General features: G+C 44.3%; 1 protein-coding gene across 2 annotated transcripts in view; it reads left to right on the plus strand.

Moving 5' to 3' along the window:
• Positions 1-20860, plus strand: part of stimate (STIM activating enhance) — an 88789-nt gene that overhangs the window by 21236 nt on the left and 46693 nt on the right. The window lies entirely within an intron of this gene.

A 20860-nucleotide genomic window follows, 5' to 3' on the forward strand; every position in this document is an offset into this window, starting at 1 on the left:
TGTCAACACAAGTGGATAGGGTGGTAAAGAAGGTATATGGCATACTTGCCTTCATTGGTCGAGGTATTGAGTGTTAGAGTCAAGAAATCAAGGTGAAGCTATATAATAGTTTGGTCGGGCCACATTTGGAGTATCGTATGCAGTTCTGGTTGCCCCATTACAGGAAGACTGTGAAGGCTTTGGGGAGGGTGCAGAAGAGGTTCACCAGAGTGCTGCCTGGATTAGAGCGTGTTAGCTATAAGGAGAGGTTGGACAGACTTGCGTTGTTTCCTTTGGAGTGTCGGAGGCTGAGGGGAGACTGGATAGAACTGTATAAAATTATGAGAGGCATAGATGGCGTCGATAGTCGGAATCTTTTTCCCAGGGTGGAAATGTCAAATACTAAAGGGCATAGGCTTAAGGTAAGAGGGGGAAAGTTTAAAGGAGATATGTGGGGCAAGTTTTTTTTTTACACAGAGAGTGGTAGGCACCTGGAGAGTGCTGCCAGTGGAGGTGGTGGAAGCAGATATAGCAACATGATGCTGTGGCCATTACAGAGATCTGGTTGAGAGGGGAACAGGACTGGATGGTTAATGTTCAAGGATTTTGCTGTTTAGAAAAGATAGGGAGGTAAAGTGGGGGGTGGGTTGCACTATTAATCAGGAACAATATCACAGCTGCACTGGAGGAGGCATAATGGAGGGCTCATCCACTGAGTCTATGTGGATAGAACTCAAAAATAAGAAAGGTGCAATCATTGATGGGATTATACTACAGACCCCCCAATAGCCACCAGGACATTGTAGAACAGATATACAGGCAGATTAGGGAAAGATGTAAAAACAACAGGGTTGTTGTCATGAGTCACTTCAACTTCTCTAATACGGACCAGGAATTCATCAGTGCAAGAGGTTTAGATGGAGCAGAATTTGTTAGGTGCATCCAGGAGGATGTCTTAAATCAGTATGTGGATAGTCCACCTACAGGAAAGGCCATACTGGACCTGGAATTGGGAAATGAGCCTGGTCAGGTGACTGACCTTTCAGTGGGAGAACAACTCCTTCAGTTTTAAAATAGCTATAAATAAGGATAAGTATGCACCTTGTGGGAGAGTATTAAATTGGAGCAGACGAAATTACGGAAGTATTAGGCAAGAACTAGTGAGAGTTAATTGGGAACAGCTGTATTTGGGCCAGTCCACATCTGCTATGTGGAGGGTGTTTAAAGATCAACTACACAGTACAAGACAGTTGTGTTCCAGTAAGAAGGAAGGGCAAAGATGGTAAGGGAACCTTTGATGATTGAATAGGTGGTGAATTTAGTCAAGAAGAGAAAGGAAGTTTATGTTAGCTTCCTGAACCTTACATCAGAGCCCTTGAAGGTTATGAAGAAGCTAGAAAAGAACTCAAGGGAATTAGGCGAGCCAGGATGGGCCATGTAAAGCCCTTGGCAAGTAGGATTAAAAAGAATCGTAAGGTATTCTATACATACATCAAGAGCAGGAGGATAACTAGGGAGAGGGTAGGACCACTCTAGAATAAAGGAGGGAACATATGCTTGGAGGCGGAAGATGTGAGCAAGATGGTAAATGAGCACTTTGCGTCGGTATTTACCAAGGAGAAGGACGTGGAGATAGGGAGATCAGTGTGGAATGTGCTAATATGCTTTGGCATTTTGAGATAAAGAAAGGTAGTATTGGGTCTCTTAAAGAAGATTAAGGTGGATAATTTCCCAAGGCCTGATGGGATATACCCCAGGTTATTGAGAGAGGCAAGAGATGAGATTGCTGGGGCCTTAACTAAGATCTCTCTCACCACAGGCAAGGTCCCAGAGGACTGGCAAGTAGCTAATGTTGTTCCATTATTTAATAAGGGAAAGAGGCATAATTCTGGAATCTATAGACTGGTGAGTCTCGTGTCAGTGATAAGGAAGCTATAGGGATGGGATTTATGAGCATTTGGAAAACCAGGGCCTAATTCGGGACAGTCAGCATAGCTTTAAGCGTGACCAGTCATGTCTTAGCAACTTGATTGAGTTTTTCGAGGAGGTGATGAATGTGATTGATGAAGATAGAGCTGTGGATGATGTCTACATGGATTTTAGTAATATGTTTGACAAGGTTGGCTCATCCAGAAGATTAAGGTGCATGGGATCACAGTGTCTTGGGCTTTTGGATTTAGAATTAGCTTGCCCGTAGAAGATAGAGGGTAGTGGTCGATGGGACTTATTCTGGCTGGAGGTCCGTGACTAGTGGTATTCTGCAGGGATCTGTTCTGGGACCTCTGCTGCTTGTGATGTATACAAATGACTTGGATGAAAATCTGAATGGGTGGACTAGTAAATTTGCAGACGATGCAAAGATTGGTGGTGTTGTAGATGGTGCAGAAGATTGCCAAAGGGTACAGTGGGACATAGATCAATTGCAGATATGGGCAGAGAAATGGCAGATGAAGTTTAGTCTGGCCAAGTGTGAGATGTTGCACTTTGGGAGATCAAACATAAAGGGACTGTACACTGTTAATGGCAAGACCTTTAGTAGTGTTGATGTTCAGAGGGAGATCTTGGGGTCCAAGTCAGTAGCTCACAGAAAGTAGCTACACAGGTTGATAGGGTGATAAAGAAGGAGTATGACATGCTTGCCTATATTAGTCAAGGCATTGAGTTCGCGAGTCAGGAAGTTATATTGCATCTTTCTAAAACTCTGGTTCAGCCACATCTAGAGTATTTCATTCAATTCTGGTCGCCCCATTATAGAAAGGATGTGGAGGCTTTGGAGAGGATACAGAAGAGGTTTACCAGGATGCTGCCTGGATTAGTGCTATAAGGAGAAGTTGGACAAACTTGTGTTGTTTTCCCTGGAGCGGCGGAGGCTGAGGGAGACCTGATAGAAGTTTATAAGGTTATGAGAGGCATAGATAGAATAGATAGCGAGTATTTTTTTCCCAGGGTGGAAATGTCCAATACTTGAGGGCATGCATTTAAGGTGAGAGGGGGTAAGTTCAAAGGAGCTGTGCAGGGCAAGTTTTTTTTTATACAGAGTGGTGGGTGTCTGGCATGCACTGCCAGGGATGGTGATGAAGGCAGATATGATAGAGATGTTTAAGAAGATCTTAAGCGTATTCTTTCTGGAGGTTGGACCAGTGGTGTACCGCAAGGATCTGTTCTGGGTCCCCTGCTCTTTGTGATTTTTGTAAATGACTTGGATGAGGACGTGGAAGGGTGGGTTAGTAAGTTTGCTGATGATACAAAGGTTGGTGGTGGTGTGGATAGTCTAGAAGGTTGCTGTAGATTACAACAGGATATTGATAGAATGCAGAGCAGGGCTGAGAAGTGGCAGATGAAGTTCAACCCGGATAAGTGTGAAGTGATACACTTAGGGAGATCAAATTCGAAGGCAGAATACAAGGTTAATGGCAGGACTCTTAGCAGCGTGGAGGAACAGAGGGATCTTGGGGTCCACATCCATAGATCCCTCAAGGTTGTCACACAGGTCAATAGGGTTGTTAAGAAGGCGTATGGCGTGTTGGCCTTCATTAGTTGGGATATTTTCAAGAGCCGCAAGGTGATGTTGCAGTTCTATAGAACTCTGGTCAGACCACACTTGGAGTATTGTGTTCACTTCTGGTTGCCTCATTATAGAAAGGATGTGGAAGCTTTAGAGAGTGTGCAGAAGAGATTTACCAGGATGTTGCCCGGATCGGAGAACATGTCTTATGAGGACAGGTTGAGCAAGCCAGGGCTTTCCTCTTTGGAGAGAAGGAGGACAAGAGGTGACGATAGAGGTGTACAAGATGATAATAGGCATTGATCAAGTGGACAGTCAGAGACTTTTTCCAAGGGCTACAATGGCTAACCGGTGGAGCATAATTTTAAGGTGATTGGAGGAAGGTACAAGGGGGATGTCAGGGGTAAGTTTTGTTTTACACAGAGTGGTAGGTGCGTGGAACGCACTGCCGGCAGAGGTTGTGGGGGCAGATACATTAGGGACATTTAAGAGTCCCTTACATAGACACATGAATGATAGAAAAATAGGGCACTACGTGGGAGGGAAGGGTTCGATAGATCTTAGAGCAGTATAAAATATCGGCACAACATTGTGGGCTGAAGGGCCTGTACTGTGCTGTAGTGTTCTGCGTTCCATGTTAAGCACATGAATGTGCAGAGAATGGAGGGATATGGAAAATGTGTAGGCAGAAAAGATGAGTTAGGCATTTAATTACTAGCTTAATTGGTTCGGCACAACATCGTGGGCCAAGGGGCCTATTCCTGTGCTGTGCTGTACTGTTCTGTTTTCTATTTAAGAGCCTGTTAGATAGAGACACGAATATACAGGGAAAGGATCTTGTCTATGGATCTTCTGCAGGCAGAAGGGGTTTAGTTTAATTTGGCATCATGTTGGGCGTAGACGTGGTGGGCTGAAAGGCCTGTTCTTGTGCTGTACTGTTCTATGTTGAAGATAAACTACCCTGCAAAATACAAGTGCTTTTCACTTTATGTAGGATGTGATGAAATACTGAAGATATGGTTGCTGAAAATAATTACCAGGCTTTGTCATGAGTCATGAATTTTAGCGCTGCTATCTGTCAGAGTTCCAGAGAAATGAGTGCTGAAGCACTGCTTGATGCTATGCAGCAGCCCCGCCTGTGCCGAGCAGTGCCACGTCTTGGTAAATTAAATTGGTTTATTATTGTCACATGTATCAAGGTACCATGAAAAACTTTGTTTTGTATGCCATCCATACAGATCACTTCATCACATCAGCTTATCAAGGTAGTACAAGGGAAAACAATGGGAGGGGGGAGAAGAGAAAATGTCCGGGATGGGTGGATCCTCGATTATGCTGACTGCCTTACCGAGGCAATGAGAAATATAGACAGAATCCATGGAGAGTAAGCTGGTTTCCTGAGCTGTATCCACAACTTCCTTCAGTTTCTTGATGTTTTGGGCAGAGCAGTCGTCATACCAAACTGTGATGCATCCGGATAGGATGCTTTCTATGGTGCATCTATGAAAATTGATGAGGGTCAAAGGGGACATGCCACATTTCTTTAGCCTCCTGAAGAAGTGGAGGCACTGGTGAGCTTTCTTGGCCATGGCATCTACGTGGTTGGGCGAGGACAGACTATTGGTGATATTCACTCCTGGGAACTTGCTCTCAACCCTCATGACCTAAGCTCCTTTGATGTCAACAGGAGCATGTGCATCGCCCCCTTCCTGAAGTCAATGACCAGCTCTTTTGCTGACATTGAGGGAAAGGGTGTTGTCATGACACCAAGTCACTAGGCTTTCTAACTCCTCCCTGTACTCCAACTCATCATTATTTTAGAACGTCCCACTATGGTGGTGTCATCTGCAAACTTGTAGATGGTTACACCCGAACCAGAAGGGGGCCAATATCCTTGTGGCAAGATTTGCTAGGGTGGTTCGGGAGGGTTTAAACTAGCTTGTGAGGGGGAAGGGAACCGGAGGAGTAGGTCAGAGGAAGAAGGGGATGAGGAAAAGTTAGATCTGACAGGTAGAGAGGCTTTGGGGAAGGAGAAGCAGAGTACAGGCTATAAAAGTAGTAAGGTAGATGGACTGAAGTGTGTTTACTTAAATGCAAGAAGTGTCAGGAATAAGGGGAATGAGCTGAGGGCTTGGATAAGTATGGGGGACTATGATATCGTGGCTATTACTGAGACGTGGCTGACGTCAGGAGAGGAGTGGATATTGAATATTCCTGGTTTTCGGTGTTTTAAGAGGGATAGGGAAGGGGGGAGAAGAGGAGGGGGGTTGGCGATACTGGTCAGGTACACTGTTATGGCTGTGGAAAAGATGGATGTTGTAGAAGGATCATCTCTAGAGTCCGTATGGGTGGAATTAAGGAACAAGAAAGGAGCAGTTACTCTACTAGGAGTATTCTATAAGCCCCCCGGTAGCAGTAGAGATATAGAGGAGCAGATTGGCAGGCAGTGTTTGGAGAGAAGCAAAAATAACAGGGTTGTTATAATGGGAGACTTCAACTTCCCAAATATAGACTGGAACCTGCTTAGTGCCAAAGGTTTAGATGGGAAGGAATTTGTTAAATGTGTCCAGGAGGGATTCCTGACACAGTATGTTGACAGGCCGACTAGAGGGAATGCCATGTTAGATCCAGTTTTAGGAAATGAACCAGGACAGGTGAAGGATCTATTGGTGGGTGAGCATTTGGGGGACAGTGACCATTGCTCCATAACCTTTAAAATTGTCATGGACAGGGACAGGTGCAGAGAGGACAAGAGGATTTTTAATTGGGGAAGGGCAAACTATGAGGCTATAGGGAGAGAACTTGGGAGTGTAAATTGGGATGTCCTTTTTGAAGGGAAATGTAGCATGGAGATGTGGTCGATGTTCAGGGATCTTATGCAGGATGTTAGGGATAAATATGTCCCGGTGAGGCAGAGAAGGAATGGCAGGGTGAAGTAACCGTGGGTGACGAGAGAGGTGGAATGACTTGTTAGGGAGAAGAAGGTAGTGTACATGAGGTATAAGCAGCAAGGTTCAGACAGGGCCCGTGAGGAATATAGAGTAGCGAGGAAGGAACTTAAGAAAGGGCTGAGGAGAGCTAGAAGGGGACATGAAAAGGCGTTGGCTAGTAGGGTTAAGGAAAATCCCAAGGCCTTTTTCACGTACGTGAAGGGTAGGAGATGGCTAGGGTAAAGGTAGGTCCGATTAAAGACAAAGGTGGGAGAATGTGCCTGGAGGCGGTGGAAGTGGGAGAAGTTCTCAATGAGTACTTCTCTTCGGTATTCACCAGGGAGGGGGGTCTTGATGATGCGGAGGGGAGTGCTGGTAGGGGTAATGTTCTCGAGGTTGTAGATATCAAGAGAGGGGATGTGTTGAAGTTGTTAAATAATATTAAGACAGATCAATCTCCGGGGCCTGACGGGATTTTCCCCAGGCTGCTTCGAGAGGCTAGGGAGGAGATTGTTGAACCGCTGGTAAGGATCTTTGAGTCCTCGTTGTCCACGGGGATGGTGCCAGAGGATTGGAGGGTTGCGAATGTTGTCCCCTTGTTCAAAAAAGGTAATAGGGATAGTCCAGGGAATTATAGACCGGTGAGTCTCACGTCTGTGGTGGGTAAGCTGTTAGATAGGATTCTAAGGGATAGGATTTATGAACACCTGGAGAATCATGGACTGATTAGGGATAGCCAGCATGGCTTTGTGAAGGGAAGATCTTGCCTCACAAGCCTGATAGAGTTCTTTGAGGAGGTGACCAGGATGATTGATGAGGGTAGTGCAGTGGATGTGGTTTACATGGATTTTAGTAAGGCGTTTGATAAGGTTCCTCATGGTAGGCTTCTTCAGAAGGTCAGAGGCCAAGGGATCCAGGGAAGCTTGGCTGTGTGGATTAGGAATTGGCTTGCATGTAGAAAGTAGAGGGTTGTGGTGGAAGGAGTGCCCTCGGATTGGAGGGCTGTGACTAGTGGTGTCCCACAGGGATCGGTTCTGGGACCTCTACTTTTTGTGATATTTATAGATGACTTAGAGGAGGGGGTGGAGGGCTGGGTTAGTAAGTTTGCGGACGACACTAAGATCGGCGGTGTTGTGGATAGTGTGGAGGGCTGTCGGAGCTTACAGAGGGATATTGATAGGATGCAGAGCTGGGCTGACAAGTGGCAGATGGAGTTCAATCCGGAGAAGTGTGAGGTGGTATACTTTGGGAGGACAAACTCCAGGGCAGAGTACTGGGTAAATGGCAAGGTACTTGGCAGTGTGGAGGAGCAGAGGGATCTGGGGGTTCATATTCACAGTTTATTGAAAGTTGCCTCACAGGTGGAAAGAGCAGTTAAGAAGGCCAATGGGATGTTGGCTTTCATAAGTTGCGGGATTGAGTTTAAGAGCCTCAAGGTGATGATGCAGCTTTACAAAACTCTAGTTAGGCCACACATAGAGTACTGTGTTCAGTTCTGGTCGCCTCATTATAGGAAGGATGTGGAGGCGTTGGAGAGGGTGCAGAGGAGATTTACCAGGATGCTGCCTGGATTAGAGAGTATTGAATATGAGGAGAGGCTTAAGGTGCTAGGGCTTTATTCACTGGAAAGGAGGAGGATGAGAGGAGACATGATAGAGTTATATAAAATATTGAGAGGAATAGATAGAGTAGACAGCGCCTCCTTCCCAGGGCACCAATGCTCAAGACGAGAGGGCATGGCTTTAAGGTTATGGGTGGTAGGTTCAGGGGAGATGCAGGGGGAGGTTTTTCACCCAGAGAGTGGTTGGTGCATGGAATGCACTGCCTGGGGTGGTGGTGGTGGAGGCAGATACATTGGACAGGTTCAAGAGTTTGTTGGATAGGTGTATGGAGGAATGTGAGATGGAGGGATATGCGGGAGGAAGGGGTTAGGTAGTGTGAGGGTGGTTTGATAGACGGCACAACATGGTGGGCCGAAGGGCCTGTTTTGTGCTGTATGGTTCTATGGAGTTAGAGCAGAATCTGGACACACAGGCATGAAAATATAGGGAGTAGAGTAGGGAGGAGGCTGAGGATGCACCCTTGTGAGGCACCAGTGTTGAGGATAATCGTGCTGGAGGTATTGCTGCCTATCCTTACTGATTTGCAGTCTGTTTGAAGGGTCCTGACCCAAAACATTGACTGCCTGCTTTTCTATTGGTATTGGTTTATTATTGTCACTTGTACCGAGGTACAGTGAAAAGCTTGTCTTACAAACTGATCGTACAGGTCAATTCATTACACAGTGCAGTTACATTGAGTTAGTACAGAGTGCATTGATGTAGTACAGGTAAAAAAAACAATAACAGTACAGAGTAAAGTGTCACAGCTACAGAGAAAGTGCAGTGCAATAAGGTGCAAGGTCATAACAAGGTAGATCGTGAGGTCATAGTCCATCTCATTGTATAAGGGAACTGTCAGGTGCATCTATTTCAATGCAAGGAGTATCGTAGGTAAGGTGGATGAGTTTAGGGCGTGGATTGGCGCATGGGATTACGATGTTATTGCTATCAGTGAGACATGGTTGCAGGAGGGGCAGGACTGGCAGTTTAATGTTCCGGGCTTCCATTGTTTCAGACGTGATAGAGGGGGAGGGATGAAAGGGGGAGGAGTGGCATTACTGGTCAAGGAACAGATCACAGCTGTGCGTAGACAGGACAGCCCGGAGGGCTCATCTACAGAGGCCATATGGGTGGAGCTGGGGAACAGGGAAGGTGTGGCCACACTAATAGGCTTGTATTATAGACTGCCCAATAGTCAGAGAGAATTGGAGGAACAAATCTGTAGGGAGATAGCAGACCGATATAAGAAACAGAAAGTTGTAATAGTAGGGGATTTTAACTTTCAACATAATGACTGGGACTCCCACACTGTGAAAGGGTTGGATGGCTTGGAATTTGTCAAATGTGTTCAGGAAAGTTTTCTATATCAATATATAGAGGTACTAACGAGAGAGAATGCAATACTTGATCTCCTGTTAGGGAACCAGGCAGGTCAGGTGACAGAAGTATGGGTAGGTGAGCATTTTGGGTCCATTGACCATAATGCAATTAGTTTCAAGATAATTATGGATAAGGATAGGTCTGGTCCTCGAGTGGAGGTTCTAAATTGGAGAAAGGCCAATTTTGTGGAAATGAGAAAGGATCTAGGTAGGGTGGATTGGGATAAGTTATTTTCTGGCAAGGATGTGCTCAGTAAATGGAAAGCCTTCAAAGACGAAATTTTGAGTGTGCAGAGTTTGTACGTTCCTGTCAGGATTAAAGGCAAGGGTAACAAGCATAGGAAACCTTGGTTTTCAAGAGATATTGGTGAGCTGGTTAAGAAAAAGGGGGAGGTGTATAGCAGGTGTAGGCAACTAGGAACGGATGAGGTACTTGAAGAGTATAGGAAATGTAAGAAAATACTAAAAAAGGAAATCAGGAAGGCAAAAAGAAGACATGAGGCTGCTTTGGCAGATAATGTGAAGGTAAACCCAAAGGGTTTCTACAGGTATATTAAGAGCAAAAGGATAGTAAGAGACAGAATTGGTCCCCTAGAAGATCAGAGTGGTCGTATATGCGTGGAGCCTCAGGAGATGGGGGAGGTCTTAAACAGTTTTTTTTGCATCAGTATTTACTCAGGAAACTGGCATCGTGGATATGGAAGGAAGGGAAACAAGCACTAGTGTCATGGAACATATAGAGATTAAAAAGGAGGAGTTACTTGATGCTTTACAGCGAATAAAGGTAGATAAATCCCCAGGGCCTGACAAGATGTTTCCTCGGACCTTGAGAGAGACTTGTGTAGAAATTGCAGGGGCCCTGGCAGATATATTTAAAATGTCCTTAGCCACGGGTGCGGTGCCAGAGGACTGGAGGATAGCTCATGTTGTTCCATTGTTTAAGAAAGGCTCGAAGAGTAAACCAGTTAATTACAGGCCAGTGAGCCTGACATCAGTAGTGGGTAAATTATTGGAAGGTGTTCTGAGAGATAGGACATATAAGTATTTGGACAGCCAAGGGTTGATTAAGGATAGTCAGCATGGCTTTGTGCGTGGTAGATCGTGTTTAACGAATCTTGTGGAGTTTTTTGAGGAGGTCACTAAGAAAGTAGATGAAGGTAAGGCTGTGGATATTGTCTACATGGACTTCAGTAAGGCCTTTGACAAGGTCCCACATGGGAGATTAGTTCAGAAGGTTCAGTCAATGGGTATCCATGGAAAGGTTGGAAACTGGATTCGAAATTGGCTGAGTGGGTGGTTGTGGATGGTTGTTTCTCAGATTGGAGGCCTGTGACTAGTGGTGTGCCTCAGGGATCTGTGTTGGGGCCATTGTTGTTTATTGTATATATCAATGATCTAGAAGATAATGTGGTAAATTGGATTAGTAAGTTTGCGGATTACACTAAGATTGGAGGTGTAGTGGACAGCGAGGAAGGCTTTCAAAGCTTGCAGAGGGATCTGGACCAGATGGAAAAATGGTCCAGAAAATGGCAGATGGAATTTAATGCAGACAAGTGTGATGTGTTGCATTTTGGAAGGACAAATCAAGGCAGGACATACACAGTAAATGGTTGGGCACTGGGGAGTGCGGAGGAACAAAGGGATCTGGGAGTTCAGATACATAATTCCTTGAAAGTAGAGTCACAGGAAGACAGGGTTGTAAAAAAGGCTTTTGGCATCCTGGCATTTATAAATCAAAGTATTGAGTATAGGAGTTGGAACGTTTTGGTGAGGTTGTATAAGTCATTGGTGAGACCAAATTTAGAATATTGTGTGCAGTTCTGGTCGCCGAACTACAGGAAGGATGTCAGTATGATTGAAAGAGTGCAGAGGAGATTTACAAGAATGTTGTCGGGTCTTCAGGAGTTGAGTTACAGGGAAAGACTGAGCATGTTAGGACTTTATTCCTTGGAGCGGAGAAGAATGAGGGGAGATATGATAGAGGTTTATAAAATGATGAGGGGCATAGACAGGGTTAATGCAAGTAGGCTCTTTCCACCTAGATTAGGAGAGAGAAGTACGAGAGGACATGGCTTTAGGGTGAAAGGGGAAAGGTTTGGGGGAACATCAGGGGGAACTTCTTCACTCAAAGAGTGGTGGGAGTGTGGATTGGGCTGCCATCTGATGTGATAAATGCGGGCTCGCTCTTAACTTTTAAGAGTAAATTGGATAGATACATGGACGAGAGAGGGCTGGAGGGGTATGGGCTGGGGGCAGGTAAATGGGACTAGCAGAATAATGTTTTGGCACAGACTAGAAGGGCCAAATGGCCTGTTTTCTGTGCTGTAGTTTTCTATGGTTCTAATAGTCTTACCACAGTGGGGTAGAAGCTGTCCTTAAGTCTGGTGGTACATGCCCTCAGGCTCCTGTATCTTCTACCCGATGGAAGAGGAGAGAAGAGAGGATGTCCTGGGTTGACATTGAGGGAAAGGTTGTTGTCATGACACCATTCCACTAAGCTCTCTATCTCTTTCCTGTACTCCGACTCATCGCTGTTTGAGATACGGCCTACAACGGTGGTATCATCTGCAAACTTGTAGATAGATCAGAATCTGGCCACACAGTCGTGAGTATATTTGGAGTAGAGTAGAGGGCTGAGGATGCAGCCTTGTGGGGCACCAGTGTTGAGAATAATCGTGCCGGAGGTATTGCTGCCTATCCTCACTGATTGCGGTCTGTTTGTTAGAAAGTCAAGGATCCAGTTACAGAGGGAGGTGTTGAGTCCTAGGTCTTGGAGTTTGGTGACAAGCTTGCTTGGAATTATTGTATTGAAAGCAGTAGTCAATAAACAATAGTCTAATGTATGTGTCTTTACTGTCCAGATGCTCCAGAGCTGAGTGTAGGGTCAGGGAGATGGTATCTGCTGTAGACCTGTTTCGCCGATAGGCTAATTGCAATGGGTCCTGGTAGGCTGGAGTTGATGCGTGCCATGACCAACCTCTCAAAGCACTTCATGATGGTGGATGTCAGAGCCACTGGTCGGTAGTCATTGAGGCATATTACCTTGCTTTTCTTTGGTACCGGGATGATAGTGGTCTTCTTAAAACAGGAGGGAACCTGAGATTGAAGCAGGGAGAGCTCCATGGATGCTGTCTGGCCTGCTGAGTTCCTGCAGCATCATAGTGTGTTTCATCTAGATTCCAGCCATCTGTAGTCCTTTGTTTCTCCAAACTCCAAGACCTGGGACTCAGATCCTCCCTTTGCAACTGGATCCCTAACTTCCTGAAGAACAGACTGCAAGTGGGGAGAAGTTAAAAACGTCTGTAAATACCCTACCAGCTTATCTACACAGCATCTAAGGACACAGCCAGGGACTCCATCTGGCTTTAAATTTAAGGACTGATCTGACGTCTACAATAGTGACTGTGGGTACAAGAGCAATGGAGGCTGTCGGAGCAGGTGGTGACATTCCATTCCCATTCTGTTCAAAGCATGCATAAAATGTGGTAAGTTCATCAGGAAGGGATGCGCTGTTGTCGATGCTGCCTGACTTAGTTTTGTAGTTTTACAGCATGTAAGCCCTGCCACAACTGACGGCTGGTCTGGGACTCTATTTTGGACTGGTATTGTCTCTTGGAATTCCTGTAAAGCTATCAGGGATGCCAAGAGACAATACTAGTCCAAAATCGAGTCCCACACCAGGTCATATCTCAATTGGTCCCCCCAATTTGAATGCTACAGTCCTGGACTTCAGTAGGGAGTGGATCTCTGGGTTCATCCATGGTTTCTGGTTTGGGAACACCTGGATTGTCCTTTCTGGTACATTGTCCTCGACATACTTGCTGACAAAGTCTATGACAATGTGACATATGCTCATCTAGGTTGGCTGCTGAGTCTTTAAACATGGACCGGTCTACTGACTCAAAGCAGTTGCATTAGAAGCTCCTCTATTTCCTCAGACCAGCACTTTACAACTTTCTGTACTGGATCCTCATGTTTCAGCTTCTGTTTGTACACAGGGAGAAGGAGTACAGCCTGGTAGTCTGATTGATCAAAGTGAGGACAGGGATGGATTGGTAGGCATCTTTGGTTGTGTAGCAATGGTCGAGGATGTTTGGGCCCCTGGTGGTACAGGAGATGTATTTCAGTAGCACACTCTTGAAGTTGGCCTGGTTGTAGTCACCAGCTGTAATGAAGAGGTATCTCGTTTCAAGGTTGTTGATCACAGAGTATAGTGCGGGCTTCATATCCCCTTGGGGCACGATGTAGACTGCCGTTCTTGTGTGCTCTGGACAAAATCGTATTGTTTCTTGAAATGTGATGGGAACCATAGGCAGTACTCCAACTGTGGGCTCCAGAGTGTTGTGTGCAGTTTTCAAATAAAAATAGGAAGTACTGAAATCACTTGGCAGGTCAGGCAGAATTTGTGGAAAAAGGTATGGAGATAAGATTTAAGGTGGAAGACCCTGCATCAGAGTTCTACTTGACCTGCTGATTTTTTTGTTTTCATTTAATATATCAGATAAACGACCTTGCCCACATTAGTGGAAGGACCTGACCACACCATAGAAAAGACATGATTACATTGGAGATAGTGCAGAGGAGATTCACCTGGGTGTCTCTTTAAATAGAATATTTCAGTCATGAGGAGAAATTGGATAGGCCAGGCTTGCAGCAGAGGAGGCTTAGTGGAGACCTAGAAGTCTACAAAATTAAGAGGCATACAGAAGGTGGTAATGAGAAACTTTTCCCAATGACAAAGATGTCTAAGACTAAAGGGCATAGGTTTGAGGTGAGGACTAAGAGGCTTTAAGGATATAGAACAGTACAGCACAGGATAGGCCCTTTTGCCCATGATGTCTGTGCCAATCCTGATGCCAATTTAAACTAATTGCATCTGCCTGCACATGGTCTATATCACTCCATTCCCTGCCTGTTCACGTGCCTGTCTAAATGTCTCTTAAACGTTGCTAATGTATCTGCTTCCACCACCTCCCCAGTAGTGTGTTCCAGGCATCTACCACTCTGTGTTTCAAAGTATCTGCCTCATAAATCTCCTTTAAACTTTCCCTCTTTCACCCTAAACCTATGCCCTCTAGTATTTGACATTTCCACCCTGGGGAAAAAGACACCGATTATTTGATATTCAAGGAAGAATTTCTTTTCCCCTTGGAGGGTAATTATAATCTCAAATGCACTGCCTGAGAAGATTGTGGAGGCAGGTACTCTCAGAACATTTAAGAATATCTTGAATCGCCAAGTAAGCTTCAGACAATATCTGCTAAATGAGATTAGCATGTATTGGTTCTTGATAGCTGCCGTTGACATGGGCCAAAGGGCCTACTTCTGTTCTGTCTGACTCTCTGAAAATTAAGCAGTTAGAAAACAAGCACATCTTAATTTATAGAGAAGGGGAAGGGATGGTGCAAATAAAACATCTGTGAGAGTATGGACCAAGAGAAACTGATGCAAATGGTGTCAGGAAGATGGTAGATTTACAAGAATGTTGCCAGGATTCGAGGGCCTGAGTTATAGGGAGATGTTGGGCAGGCTAGAACTTTATTCCTTTGGTGCATAAGAGGCTGGTGGTTAACCTTAGAGGTGTATAAAATAACAAGGGGCATAGATGGGGTGAATGCGCAGTCTTTTTCCCAGGGAAAGGGAATAAAAAAAACTGGAGAGCATAGCTTTAAGGTGAAAGAAGAAAGATTTAAAAGGGACCAGAGAGGCAGCAGCGTCACACAGAGGGTGGTGGGCATATGGACCAAACTGCCAGAGAAAGTAATTGAGGCAGATACAATAACATTTAAAAGACATTTGGCCAGGTACTTGGATAGGAAAGGTTTAGGTATGGGCCAAACGCAGGCAAATGGGACTAGTTTAGATCAGCATGGATGAGTTGGGCTGAAGGGCCTGTTTCCGTGCTCTGTGACTCAAATTGCAGCTTGTATGTTTTGAGGAGCTGTAAGTGGAAGGAGGTGAATGATGAAAATTAACAGTTCCTGAAATGTGAGATATTGAAAACTGCAGGTGTTGGAAATGTGAATTTTTTTTTGGCAGGAAAAATAGAAAAGAAGCCCATTATCCAAATGGTCAGAGGATGCAAAGGGATATGGATATCTGCTGCATAATTTGCAAAAGGCTAGTAATCCGAACAACACATAATTGGAAAAGCTAACAAAATGTTTCATTTACTGCAAAGGGAATTGAGTTCAAAAGTAGAGGGGTTATGTTTCAGTTGTATAGGACAGTTATATGGTGAAACAGCATGTGTGCACTGTTGTCCCTACTTAACGAAAAATGTAAAGGCATTGAAAGCAGTTCAGAGAAGATTTACCAGAATGATACCTAAATTTGTGCAAGTATTCTAGTGAGGAAAAGTTGGACAGACTGGGCTTGCTTTCACTGGAGTTTAGAATAACACGGGGGAATGATTGAAACAGATAAGATCCTGAGGGGTCTTGACACAGTGGAAGCGGAGAGGACAATTGCTGTTCTTGAAGCTTGTTACTTTCCCAGTTCTGACAAAGGGTCTTTAATCAGAAATGTTAATTATTCTTCTTTCCATTGATGCTGCCTGACCTGCTGAGCGTTTCCTGAATTTTCTGTTTTATTACTACTATTACAGCAAGTGAGGCACTGTCCGTGGAAAGGGAAACAAACTGAGTTAATGGTACGGATTAGAAAGGCTGATTATCTTAAACTGTTAACTTCAACATAGAGTTCTGATGTGTACATCCTCCCATCTCTTTTATTCTATGACGTGACTAAAAACGAAAGTATCCATATGTCTTTTTAACCACCTTGCTATCATTAAGGACAAACATTTGAAGATCTCTCTGTTCCTCCACACCGTTCAATTTCCTCCCATGTCTAGTTTCATTCCCCCAGTGTATTATCTTGCATTTCTGTAGATTAAATCCTATTTGTTCTTTTTCTGCCCAACTGACCAGACCATCTATAGCTTTCTCGTCTGATGCTTTCTGCCAGACTGTTAACCACATGGCCAATTTTTGTTTCATCAGAAACTACTATATTATGCCCCTTACATTTGCGTCTTGAATTATTAATTTTCTTCACAATAAAGGATCAAGCAGTGAACGCTGTAGAATCCTAATCTGAACAACCTTCCTGTCACAAAAACAATCCATTAATTTATGCCCTTGGCTTTCTGTCAGAGGACCAGTTTTGGATCCAATTTGCCCTCTCCATTGTATTCAAGGATGGGCAGATATTACATTGTGCAGGTCTAGGCAGGCAGACATAACAATGTGGAGTGCAAGAATGCTACACTGTGCACCAAGGGATAGCAAGGATATTGTACTGTGTTGTCTGAGCCTTGTGGGGATATTACGGCATGCAGCTAGGGACAAATGGAGTTTGCTCTTTGCTTTAAATTCTGCCTTTCTTTGTCAGTTGTGTATAGAATGTGCAGGATTAAAGGGATGTATTGAAGGTCCTGCCATTACCATATATGGTGATAAATGTCAGTAGTATTCAATCCAGTAGAGAAGTTGCTGGAAAATAACTGTAACTAATGAGGTAGATTGTTTATATTTGACATGCATTATAACAAAATAGATCCAAGTTGAGTTGAGCCAAATTTTCTGGGAACTTTGGTCCACTGAATCTGCATGTAAATGAGCCTTGTATTTTTATAGAGTTTTAGGACTCTGAGATGTCTCAAAACAACATTTTATTGTGAATTATACTGAGTATAACATTATCAGACATGTTATCATCCCTTTGTATCCATTGGTAAATGCCCATTCCAACAGAACCATCTTTTTTTTAATTTTTGATTACACCAATGTTTAGAAGTGCAAATAGAAAGAGAATGCCTGATGTATTTGGCAGATCAGGCAGCATCTGCAGTGAGAGAAACAGTTAACATTTCAGGTTACTGACCAATCATCAGAAATGAAACATGTTTTCAGTTGCAGAGAATAGGGTAGATGGAAAGAGAAGGGGAATATCTGTTACATGATAGAAACTTGAGCAGTGACAGTAGTTGCTGTGAGAGGGTAATTAATCATAGATGAAGGAAAAAGGACAGTGTTGTGAGATTCAAACTAGAGAAGTTAAACATTATAGGTGCCAAAATGTGAAATAAGGACAGAAAATGCTGCAAGTACTCAAGCAGCCATATTGACTATCCCTGATCAATTCCAGTTTTTCCAAGTCTTGTCTCATCAGAAAATAATATGATGGTCCTCAAGCTGATTGTTTGATCAGTGTCAGGGGAATGACTGAAAGTTCAGAATTAGAACATAGAACAACACAGAAAAGGAACAGGCCCTTCGGCCCATGATGTCTATGTTGACCATGATGTCAGTCCAAATTAATCCCACCTGCCTGCACATGATTTATATTCCTCCATTCCCTGCCTGTTCATGTGCCTATCTAAATGCCCCTTACATTTTGCTTTTATATGTCCTTCCATCACTTTCCTAGGCACTTACCGCTCAAAAAAACCCTCTCACTTTAAAGCTATGCATTCTAGTATTTGACATTTCCACCCTGACTATCTGATATCTAAGGAAGAATTTCTTTTCCTCTCAAGTGGGATGGCAAATTAAAGTGACTAAGTGCTGGAAATTCATGTCACCTTTTCAGACTGAATGGAATTTTTTTTTACACCGAATCCAAGTTTGTTTTCTTCAATGTAGAGGAGAAAAAATTTGTGTGCACCAAATGCAATAATCTAAATTGGAAGAGGAATGAGTGAATCACTGCTTCAACTGGAAGTAAAGCTTGGGTCCCTAGTTGGCAGTTGTGTGGAAAAGTACACAGAAAAGGGGACCTGCTAAGTATTTACAGTATGTTGTGTTTTTAATTCAGATTCCTGCATCTGCAATTTTTTGGTATTTATTGGCTAAAAGGCATTTATTGGTTCCCTTTCTTCTCAGCGAGGTTAACCAGATCAGAGCAAGATAAACTAGTTTTTATTATTTAGTGTTCTGAATCTTTGATTTGGGAATAAAAGAGGAGATTTAGCCCTTTGTCACTTCCACTTATCCCTTCCCAGCTTCTGACATCATTCCCACTCTTTTCTGCACCTGCCCCCCTCAATCCCTTTACTTGGATCCACCTATCCCCTGCTAGCTCTTGCTCCACCCCTATCCTCCACCTTTTTACGCTGGCTATCTCCCCTCTTTCTTTCAGTGCAAATGAAGGATCTCAACCTGAAACTTTTCACTTGTCCATTTCCCTACATAGATGCGGCCTGACCCATTGAGTTCCTCCACCGCTTTGTGTGTTGCTGTAGGAGATTGATGCAGCTTGCCAGGATCTTAAGATGCATGGGATCCACAGTGACTTGGCCATTTAGATTCAGAATTGGCTTGCCCATAGAAGACAGAGGGTAGTGGTTGATGGAACTTGTTCTGGCTGGAGGTCTGTGACGAGTGGTGTTCTGCAGGGATCAGTACTGGGATCTTTGCTGTTTGTGATCTATGTAAATGACTTGGTTGAAAATCTGGATGTGTGGGTTAATAAGTTTGCAGATGATACAAAGGTCGGTGGCTTTGTGGATAACGTAGAAGATTGCCAAAGGATACAGTGGGATAAGGATCAGATGCCGATATGGGCGGAGAAATGGCAGATGGCGTTTAATCTGGCTGTGTGGGGTGTTGCACTTTGGGAGAACAAATGTAAAGGGACAGTGCACAGTTAATGGCAAGACCCTTAACAGTGTTGATGTACAGAGGGATCTTGGGGTCCAAGTCCATAGCTCCCTGAAAGTGGCTGCACAGATTGATAGGGTGGTAAAGAATGTGTATGGCATACTCCGTTTTTGGAAGGGTGTGGAGGGTTTGGAGAGGGTGCAGAAGAGGTTTACCAGGATACTGTCTGGATTAGAGGGAATGTTCTATAAGGAGAGGTTGGACAAACTTGGGTTGTTTTCTCTGGAGCAGCAGAGGCTGAGGGGAGACCTGATACTAGAAGGCATGCATTTAAGGTGAGGGTGGTAAGTTCAAAGGAGGTGTGTGGGGCAAGTTTTTTTTTAAACACACAGAGTGGTGGGTACCTGGAATGCAGTGCCAGGGGTGGTGGTGGAGGCAGATACCATAGAGGTGTTTAAGAAGCTCTCGGATAGGCACAGGAATATGCAGAGAATAGAGGGATATGGACATTGTGTAGGCAGAAGGGATCAGTTTAGTTAAGCATTTAATTACTAGTTTAATTAGTTTGGCACAACACCATGGGTCTAAGGGCCTGTTTCTGTGCTCTACTGTTCTATGTTTAAAATAAATTGAAGTAGAAAGGGGAAGAAATTGAAATACCAATTTTCTTGAAACTTCTCCCCTTTCACCTTAAAGTTATGTCCTCTTGTTTTGACTTTTCTACCCTGGGGGAAAAGGCATAGAACAGTACAGCACAGAACAGGCCATTCGGCCCACAATGTTGTGCCGACATAGCTATTCCCTCCTACCTACAGAATGCCCACGTCCCTCCATTTTCCTCTCATTCATGTGCCCATTCAAGCCCCTCTTAAAAGCCCCCAATGAATTTTCCTCCACCACCTTATCAGGCAACGCATTCCAGGCATCCACCACTCTGAGTAAAAAACATACCCCTCGTGTCTGTTCTGAACCTACCCCCCTCACCTTAAATGCATGCCCTCTGGTATTGGATCGCTCAATAATGGGGAGAAAGATATTGCTTGTCCACCTTATCTAAGCCCCTCATAATTTTATAAACTTCCAACAGATCACCCCTCAGCCTCTGCCACTCCAGAGAAAAGGGCCCAAGTTTGTCCAGCCTCTCCTGATAGCACATGCCCTCTAATCCAGGCAGCATCCTAGTAAACCTCCTCTACACCCTCTCTAAAGCCTCGGCATCCTTCCTATAGTGAGGTGACCAGAATTGCACACAACACCCTAAATTCGGCCTAACCAGAGTTCTATAGAGATGCATCATAATTTCTTGACTCCTATACTCAATACCCTGATTATGGAATGCTTGCATTTATTAAGCCTTCTTAACCACCCAGTCAACCTGTGTAGCCAATTTCAATGAGTCATGGACTTGCACCCCAAAGTCTCTTTGCTCTTCAACACTGTTAAGGGTCTTGCCCTTAAGAGTGTACTGCCTCTTGGCATTAGTCTTACCAAGGTGCAACACCTCACATTTATCCTGGTTAAACTCCATCTGCCATTTCTTTGTCCACATCTGCAACTGATCTATATCACACTGTATCTATCGCCAGTCTTCCACACTATTCACAACTCCACTGATCTTGGTATCGTCTGCAAACTTACTAACTTACAAACTTACATCAACATACTCATCCGGGTCGTTTATGTATATCACAAATAGCAGAGATCCCAGCACAGATCCCTGCGGAACACCACTACTCACAAGCCTCCAGCCCGAATAAGTCCCTTCAACCACCACTGTTTGTCTCCTGCAGGCAAGCCGGTTCTGGAACCACACAGCCAATTCTCCACTGAACCCATGCATCTGAACTTCCTTGATTAACTG

The sequence above is a fragment of the Pristis pectinata genome, chromosome 6 (genome assembly GCF_009764475.1).
Source record: "Pristis pectinata isolate sPriPec2 chromosome 6, sPriPec2.1.pri, whole genome shotgun sequence".
Lineage (NCBI taxonomy): Eukaryota > Metazoa > Chordata > Chondrichthyes > Rhinopristiformes > Pristidae > Pristis > Pristis pectinata.